Source organism: Notamacropus eugenii (assembly GCF_028372415.1).
Source record: "Notamacropus eugenii isolate mMacEug1 chromosome 2 unlocalized genomic scaffold, mMacEug1.pri_v2 SUPER_2_unloc_1, whole genome shotgun sequence".
In the NCBI taxonomy this organism is placed as follows: Eukaryota; Metazoa; Chordata; class Mammalia; order Diprotodontia; family Macropodidae; genus Notamacropus; species Notamacropus eugenii.
The window spans coordinates 1,215,516-1,223,936 of NW_027325092.1; the positions used below are offsets into that span (position 1 = coordinate 1,215,516).

The following is an 8,421-nucleotide window of genomic DNA, read 5'->3' on the forward strand; positions in this document are numbered from 1 at the left end:
GAGATGAGGGAAACAATTGTTAACAGGAGGCCAGATGGAAGAGGAGAAAGCTGCATTTGATTGGAATGGACATTTTCACGTACCTGCTAATACAGGTTTCACTTTGTGACCAAATGTTTTTTATTCTCAAAAATAAAAAAGCGACTAGGGAAGCTGTAGGTCTTTAAAAACTGAAATTATTTGGGGTACGGGGGGAGGGAGAGAACACTAACCCTAGTGCCATCAATAAGTCATAGCAACTTTTTTTTTCCTTTGAACTCAAACATCATCCCCAACTGAGCCTTTCTGCTGTGAACTCTTCAGGAGATGTTAGCTAAATTTTATTAAAGGAAAAGAACAAGTTTAAATATAGACACTGGACTAGCCCAGTCTGTATTTTAAAAGTCCACATTCTTCATCAGAAGTGCTGCATCAGGGATCCCCTGAGTCTGCATGTACTGAGTCACAGTACATGGATCCAGTTAGTTTTTGTTTTCTCCCCCTCACTCAAAGCAGCCAGTGCCGTGGGAACCTCAGGGTTTATTCCAGCAGGGCTTGGCTGGCACTACCCAAGGTTTCTTCTCAATGAGAATTGATGCTGTCATGCTGCAAGGAAGGGAAAAAAGCAAGAAAAAAAGCACCTGGTACAGGTTTCATGAAATCCATTCAGATTCGTTATTCGCCGAATTCACTGCTGAATGGCATTTGTTCATTTGTGTTGCACAGTCTTTGCTCTAGGAGTCTATCTCGGTTTGAAGAGCTGTTACTGGATGCCCCAGAAGTGGATGCAACTGCGGCTGCAGCTGAGATGCTTGTGGAAGCTAATTTTGGGATGTGAGGAAGTAAATAGGGGTTACAAGCCAGCTGCTGGACTTCAATGCGATCCTTTTTTAAACAAGCCAGGCAGCGCCAGATAAATGCCTTTAATTCAGGTGTTACAACTGGCTTTGGAGGGAACTGAACCTCAGTAGCTTTAAAGATAGTATTCTCTTGCAGAGTGTCTTTCTGTGATAGTTTATGACCAAAAGGATTCCTTCCTTAAAGACAGTAGTACAAGATCACCCCAACTGATCAGACATCAACATTTTTGGAGATCCTTGATGGTTCTTTCCCAACCACAAAGCACTCTGATGGCAAATAGCAGTAAGTACCAGCAACCTTGACGTTAGCTCTACGTCACCAACTGAGTTGTAAGTATCATCATCCATAACTGTAGAAAGACAGAAATATGTGATTTTTATTTCTTCACATACTGTACCATTTACTAGAAGAATATTACCTGGTTTGAAATTGTACTGAATGATGGGAAGTTTGATTTCATTGAAGTAATTTAAAGCATTCACAATCTGCATAACAGTGGATCCGGCCTCTTTTTCTGGCATTAACTTGCGCTAGTCTCATTTTACATGATGGATTTCGTAGACCAATAATTTTACAATCATCTCTCCTGGATCTATTTTTCAGATCAGATGTTTATCCAATGAGATATTTCACATTATCTTCTATATTTTCATTCTTTTGCTTTTATTTTATAAATTCTTTATTTTTCATTAAGTCATTAGCATCCATTTGTTTCATTCTAATTTTTAGGAATTATTTTATTTAGTGGGCATTTAGGCCTCTTACTGCTTTTTTTTTAATTAATGAGTTTATTTATTTATTTTACGTTTTCAACATTCATTTCCACAAAAGTGTGAGTTCCAAATTTTCTCCCCATCTCTCCCCTCCCCCGCCCCGAAATGCCTAGCATTCTGATTGCCCATTTTACCAACGTGCCCTCCCTTCTAACACCCTTCCCTTCTTTATTCTCGTCTTCTTTCTTGTCCTGTAGAGCAAGATAAATTTTTATACCCCATCACTTGTATTTCTTATTTCTCAGTTGTATGCAAAAAAAATTCACAACCTTTGTTCCTAAAACTTTAAATTCCAACTGCTCTTCTTTCCTTCTTCCCCACCCATCCCCACTGAGAAGGCAGGCGATTCAATATAGGCTATATATGTGTAGTTTTGCAAATGACTTCCATAATAGTCATGTTGTGTAAGACTAACTATATTTCCATCCATCCTATCCTGCCCCTCATTTCTTCTATTCAGTGTTTTGACCTTGTCCGTCCCCAAGAGTGTTTACTTCTAATTGCTCCCTTCTCCCATTTGCCTTGCCTTCCATCATCCACACCCCGTACTTATCCCCTTTTGCCCTGCTTTCCAGAAGTGTAAGATAAATTTTCATACCAAATCGAGTGTGCATGTTATTCCTTCCTTGAGCCAAATGTGATAAGAGTAAGCTTCACTTTTTCCCGCTCACCTTCCCCCTTTTCCACTCCACTGGAAAAGCTTTTCCCTGCCTCTTCTATGAGAAATAGTTTGACCCATTATATTTCTTCCTTTCTCCTCCCAAAATATTCTTCTCTCACTCCTTAATTTTATTTTTTTCATATTGTCGCTTACTATTCAATTCACCCTGTGCTCTCTGTCTCTCTGTCTCTGTCTCTCTCTCTGTCTCTGTCTCTCTCTCTCTCCACACACACACACACACACACACACACACACACACACACACACACACACACACATACACACATAGACACGGGCGGGGGGTTGTATAATCCCTCTAACTACCCAGATACTGAGGATAGTTTCAAGAGTTACAAATATTGTCTGTCCATGTAGGAATGTAAACAGTTCAACTTTAGTAAGCCCCTTCGGATTTCTCTTTCCTATTTACCCTTTCATGCTTCTCTAGATCCTTGAGTTTGAAAATCTAATTTTGTTTTCAGCTCTTATCTTTTCATCAAGGGTGCTTGAACGTCCTCTATTTCATTAAATGACCATTTGTTCCCTGAAGTACGACACTCAGTTTTTCTGGGTAGGTGATTCTTCGTTTTAATCCTAGTTCTTTTGATTTCAGAAATAACATATTCCAAACCGTTTGATCCCTCAACATAGAAACTGCTAGATCTTGTGTTATCCTGATTGTATTTCCACGGTACTCGAACTGTTTTTTTCAAGCTGCCAGCAATATTTTCTCCCTGATCTGGGAATACTGGAAATTGGCTACAATATTCCTAGGAATTGATCTTTTTGGATCTCTTTCTGGAGGTGGTCGATGGATTCTTTCAATATTTTTTTTCCCTGTGATTCTAGAATACAAGGGAAATTTTCTTTGATAATTTCACTGAAGATGATGTCTAGGCTCTTTTTTATTTATTTATTTTAATGTTCTGCAGTCACTACCATATAACTTAGATTTTTTTCCCCTGCTCTGCTACAATTTGCGATTGACTTCCACAGTTATTTCTCTGGATGTGGAAGGCATTTTGAGTTAGAAGACCATCGCAAATTTTTTTGTAACTCCTTACATTGCTATGAAGTTCCAAATCTACCCGACAAAAAACTCTCCCACACTTTTGTCCTTGCTATGCACAAAGCTCTCCTGGTTCTGCTCATTTCACTCAGCATCAGATCATAAAAGTCTTTCCAGGCCTCCCTGAAGTCTTCTTGTTCTTCATTTCTTATACTGCAATAGTACTCCATTACATTCATATACCATAATTTATTCAGCCATTCCCCAGTTGATGGGCATCCCTTTGATTTCCAGTTTTTGGCAACTACAAAGAGTGCTGCTATAAATATTTTTGTACATGTGGGACCCTTTCCCATTGTTATGATCTCTTGGGGGTACAGGCCGAGTAGTGATATTGCTAGGCCAAAGGGTATGTACATTTTTGTAGCCCTTTGGGCATAGTTCCAAACTGCTCTCCAGAATGGTTGAAGGAGCTCACAGCTCCACCAACAATGAATTAGTGTTCCAACTCTCCCACAACTTCTCCAACATTTGTCGTCTACCTGTTGTGTCATGTTTGCCAATCTGATAGGTGTGATGCGGTACCTCAGAGTTGTTTTGATTTGCATCTCTGTAATCAAAAGTGATTTAGGGCATTTTTTAATATGACTATAGATATCTTTAATTTCTTCTTCTGAAAATTGCCTATTCATATCCTTTAACTGTTTATCAATTGGGGAATGACTTGTATTGTAGCAATGAGGCCTTTATCCCCGAGATTAGTTGTAAAAATTTCTTCACATTATACTACATCCCTCCGAATTTTGGTTGCATTGGGTTTGGTTGTGTAAAAACTTCTCAGTTGAATGCAATGAAAATTACCTGCCTTGCACTTCATAACGCTTTCTACCTCTTCTTTAGTCAAAAATTCTTCCCTTCTCCACAAATCTGACAAATACACTATTCCTTGCTCCTCCAGCTTGTCCATAGTATGAATCTTTATACCTAGGTCGTGTACCCATTTAGACTTTATGCTTGTGTACGGTATCAGGCATTGGTCTATGCCTAGTTATTGCCACAGTGTTATCCACTTTTCCCAGAAATTTTTGTCGAGCAGTGAGTTCTTATCCCAGAAGCTGGGGTCTGTGGGTTTATCAAACAGTAGATTACTATATTCATTGCCTACTGTGTCTTGAGTACGGAGCATATTACACTTATCTACTCTTCTGTTTCTTAGCCAGTACCTTATCCCCATCATCTCTCTTTTCTGGTAGGGCAAAATACATTTCCCTACCCCATTAACTGTATTTCTTATTTCCCAGTTATATGCAAAAACAATTCTCAACTTTCCTTCCTAAAATTTTGAGTTCTAACTTCCCTTCCTTCCTCCCTCCCCACTCATCCACACTGAGAAGGAAAGCAATTCAATACAGGCTATATATGTGTAGTTTTGCAAAAGACTTCCAAAATATTCCTGCTGTGTAAGGTTAACTACATTTCCCTCCATGTATCCTGTCCCCCATTTACTCTATTCTCTCTTTTGACCTTGTCCCTCCCCAAAAGTGTTTACTTCTAATTACTCTCTCCTTCCCTTTGCCCTGCCTTTTATCATCCCCCCACATATATCCCTCCTCTCATTTGCCCTCCCTTCTATCATCACCCCACCCACCACTTATCCCCGTTTCCCTTACTTTCCTGTAGTGTAAGAAAGATTTTCATGTCAAATTTCTGCTTCCCACCCAACCTGATGTCTTGCTTTTCTTGACCTGATTAAAGGGGCCATACCCTGGCTACTTCTTAAACAGGTCTATTCAATGAAAGGGCATTGCCTCACCTAAGTGAGTACCAGCAAAGACCTTGGCTTAAAGGGCCCAAGACTTCCCACTGCATCCTAGGTCATCTCCAGTCATCCTGACGAATATCCAGTCACTAGGTTCAGATGGTTCTGGAGGAGAAGTGAGTCTGGGGACCTGCACAGCCTTCCCTCACTCACAACAAAGTCAAGTGCATGTCATGTCATTATTTCTCTCCTGGCATGGTCTTCTTCAGCAATGAAGAATAAGCACAATCCTGGTTCTGCTCCTTTCACTCAGCATTAGTTCATATAAGCTTTTCCATGCTTCTCTGAAGTCTTCCTGTTCATCATTTCTCATACCACAATAGTATTCCATTATATTCATATACCACAATTTATTCATTCATTCCTCAATTCATGGGCATCCCCTTGATTTCCAGTTTTTAGTAACCACAAAGAGAGCTGCTACACATACTTTTGTACATGTGGGACCGTTTGCCATTTTTATGATCTCTTGGCGATACAGTCCAGGAAGGAGTATTGCTGGGTCAAAGAATATGCACATTTTTGTAACCCTTTGAGCATAGTTCCAAAATGCTCTCCAAAATGGTTGGATAAGCTCACAGCTCCACCAACAATGGATTAGTGTTCCAACTTTCCTATATCTTCTCCAACATTTATCATCTTCCTGTTTTGTCATGTTAACCAATATGATAGGTGTGATGTGGTATCTCAGACTTGTTTTGATTTGCTTCTCTCTAATTAATTATGATTTAGAGCATTCTTTCAAATGAATATAGATAGCTTTAATTTCTTCCTCTGAAGAGTGCCTGTTCATATCCTTTGACCTTTTATCAGTTGAGGAATGAGTTGTATTCTTTAACATTTAACTCAGTTCTCTATATATTTTAGAAATAAGACCTTTATCATAGACACTAGTTGCAAAAATTCTTTTCCATTTTTCTGCTTTCCTCTAGTCCTGCTTGCACTGGGTTTGCATTGCAACAACTTTTCAATTTAATGCAATCAAAATTATCCATTTTATAATTCATATTGTTCTCTGTCTCCTATTTTGTCATCAATTTCTTTATTCTTCATAAATCTCACAAATACACTCTTACTTGTTTCACTATTTTGTTTATAGTATAAATCTTCATTCCTAGATCATGTATCCATTTGGCCTTTATTCTTGTGTATGATGTCAGGCATTGGTCTATACCCAGTTTCCACCACACTGTTATCCAGTTTTCCCAGTAGTTTTAATTGAACACTGAGTTCTTATCTCAGAAGCTAAGGTCCTTGGGTTTATCAAACAGTATAATTCATTGATTAATGTGTCTTGAGTACCTAAACTATTCCACTGGTCTGCTCCACTTTTTATTAGCCAGCACCAAGTGGTTTTGATAATTCCTGCTTTATAATAAATGTGAGATGTGGTACAGCTAGGCCACCTTCCCTAGCATTTCTTTTCGTTAGATACTTTAATATTCTAGATCATTTGTTCTTCCAGATGAATTTCAATATTATTTTTCTAGATCTAGAAAATAATTATCTGATAGTTTGATTGGTCTGTCACTGAACAAGTAAGTTAATTTAGGTAGAATTGTCATTTTATTATATTGACTTGGCCTACCCATAAGCCATTGATGTGTTTCCACTTACTTAGATCTGACTTTATTTGTGCAAAAAGTGTTTTGTAATTATATTCATATACTTCCTGGATTTATTTTGGCAGGTAGACTCTTAAATATTTTATAATGTCTAACGTAACTTTAAATGGGAATTTTCTTTCTATCTCTTGCTGTTGGGCTTTGTTAGTAATATACAGAAATGCAGATGAATTTTGTGGATTTATTTTGTAACTGCAACTTTGCCAAATTTGTTTATTATTTCAAGTTGTTTTTTTACTTTATTCTCTGGGATTCTCTAAGTATATCAACATATCATCTGCAAAGAGTGATAACTTAGTTTCTTCTCTGTCTATTCTAATTCCTTCAATTACTTTTTCTTCTCTTATTGCTATAGCTCTCATTTCTAATACCATGTTGAATAATAGTGGTGATAATGGAATCCTTGTTTCACCTGTGATTTTATTTGAAATGTATCTATCTTATCCCCATTGCATATAATGCTGGCCAAAGTTTTAGGTAGATACTGCTTATTATTTTATGGAAAGTTTCATTTATTCCCATGCTCTCCAATGGTTTTAATAGGAATGTGTGTCACATTTTGTCAAAAGTCTTTTCTGCGTCTATTGAAATAATCGTGTTTTCTGTCAATTTTTTTGTTGATATTATCAATAACGTTAATAGTTTTCCTAATACTGAACCAGCCCTCTATTCCTGATGTAAGTCTTACCTGATCATTATGTATTATTCTCATGATGAATTGCTATATTCTTTTTGCTAAAATCTTATTTAAATTTTTTGCTTCTGTATTCGTTACAGAAATTGGTCTATAATTTTCTTTCTCTGTTTTGGATCTTCCTGGTTTAGGTATCAGGACCATATTTGTGTCATAAAAATATATTTGCGAGGACTCTTTCTTCCCCAGTTTTCCCAAATGGTCTACATAGAATTGAAAGTAACTGATCTTTAAATATTTGATAGAATTTACTTGTAAATCCATCTGATCCTGGAGATTTTTACTAGGAAATTCATTGATGACTTCTTCAATTTCTTTTTCTAGATGGGGTTATTTAAGTATTCCACCTCTGTGAGGGGCGCTCTGGACCTGGGCCCCCCAAGGGTGGGGAGGAGACACCCGGAAGTCTGGACCTGCTGACGTGGCCTTGCCACGGTGGCACTGGGGCGGCTTCAACGAGGATGAGCTCCATCCCCTGGGAGGGAACTAGGGAGGAGCTTACCCCGAATAGGAGGACGAGTTCGGAGGATATAAGGGACAACACGGAAGGGGAAGGGGGGACTTTTGGCTGACTATCATGCAATAAAGGTGCTCTTATCCACCTCCGGAGTTCTGCCTGATAATTTCTCCCCCTGACCCCCAAAGGGGGAGCCGGAGACGTACGAAGGTCCGAGGGCAGGGTAAGTTGATGCGGTGGTTAGGGTTCCGCCCCTAACAGCTGGTTCCCGAACGTGGGGCCGAGCAGACCGCTACCCCCTAATCCGCTGGTGGGAGGGGAAGATCAGGCAGCCCTAGAGTCGGAGGACTTTAGGAAGGATGGGACAGAAGCAGATAAAAGCCCGCATTGATCCGGAGGATAAAGGCGTTCTCGCCTGTCAGATTTATAAAGTCTGTAAAGAACAAGGCATCAGGATTCACATCAGAGACTGCCGAGAATGGGTGAATAAGATCTGGATAGTCAGCCCTTGGATAGAGCACGCAGGAATAGATCCGGGCACAT

At 39.0% G+C, this 8,421-nt stretch overlaps 1 pseudogene; it reads right to left on the reverse strand.

Moving 5' to 3' along the window:
* Positions 1-654: 654 nt before the first annotated feature.
* On the reverse strand, positions 655-7,893 carry LOC140516926 (serine/threonine-protein kinase tousled-like 2 pseudogene; annotated as a pseudogene).
* Between the last annotated feature and the right edge of the window lie 528 nt (positions 7,894-8,421).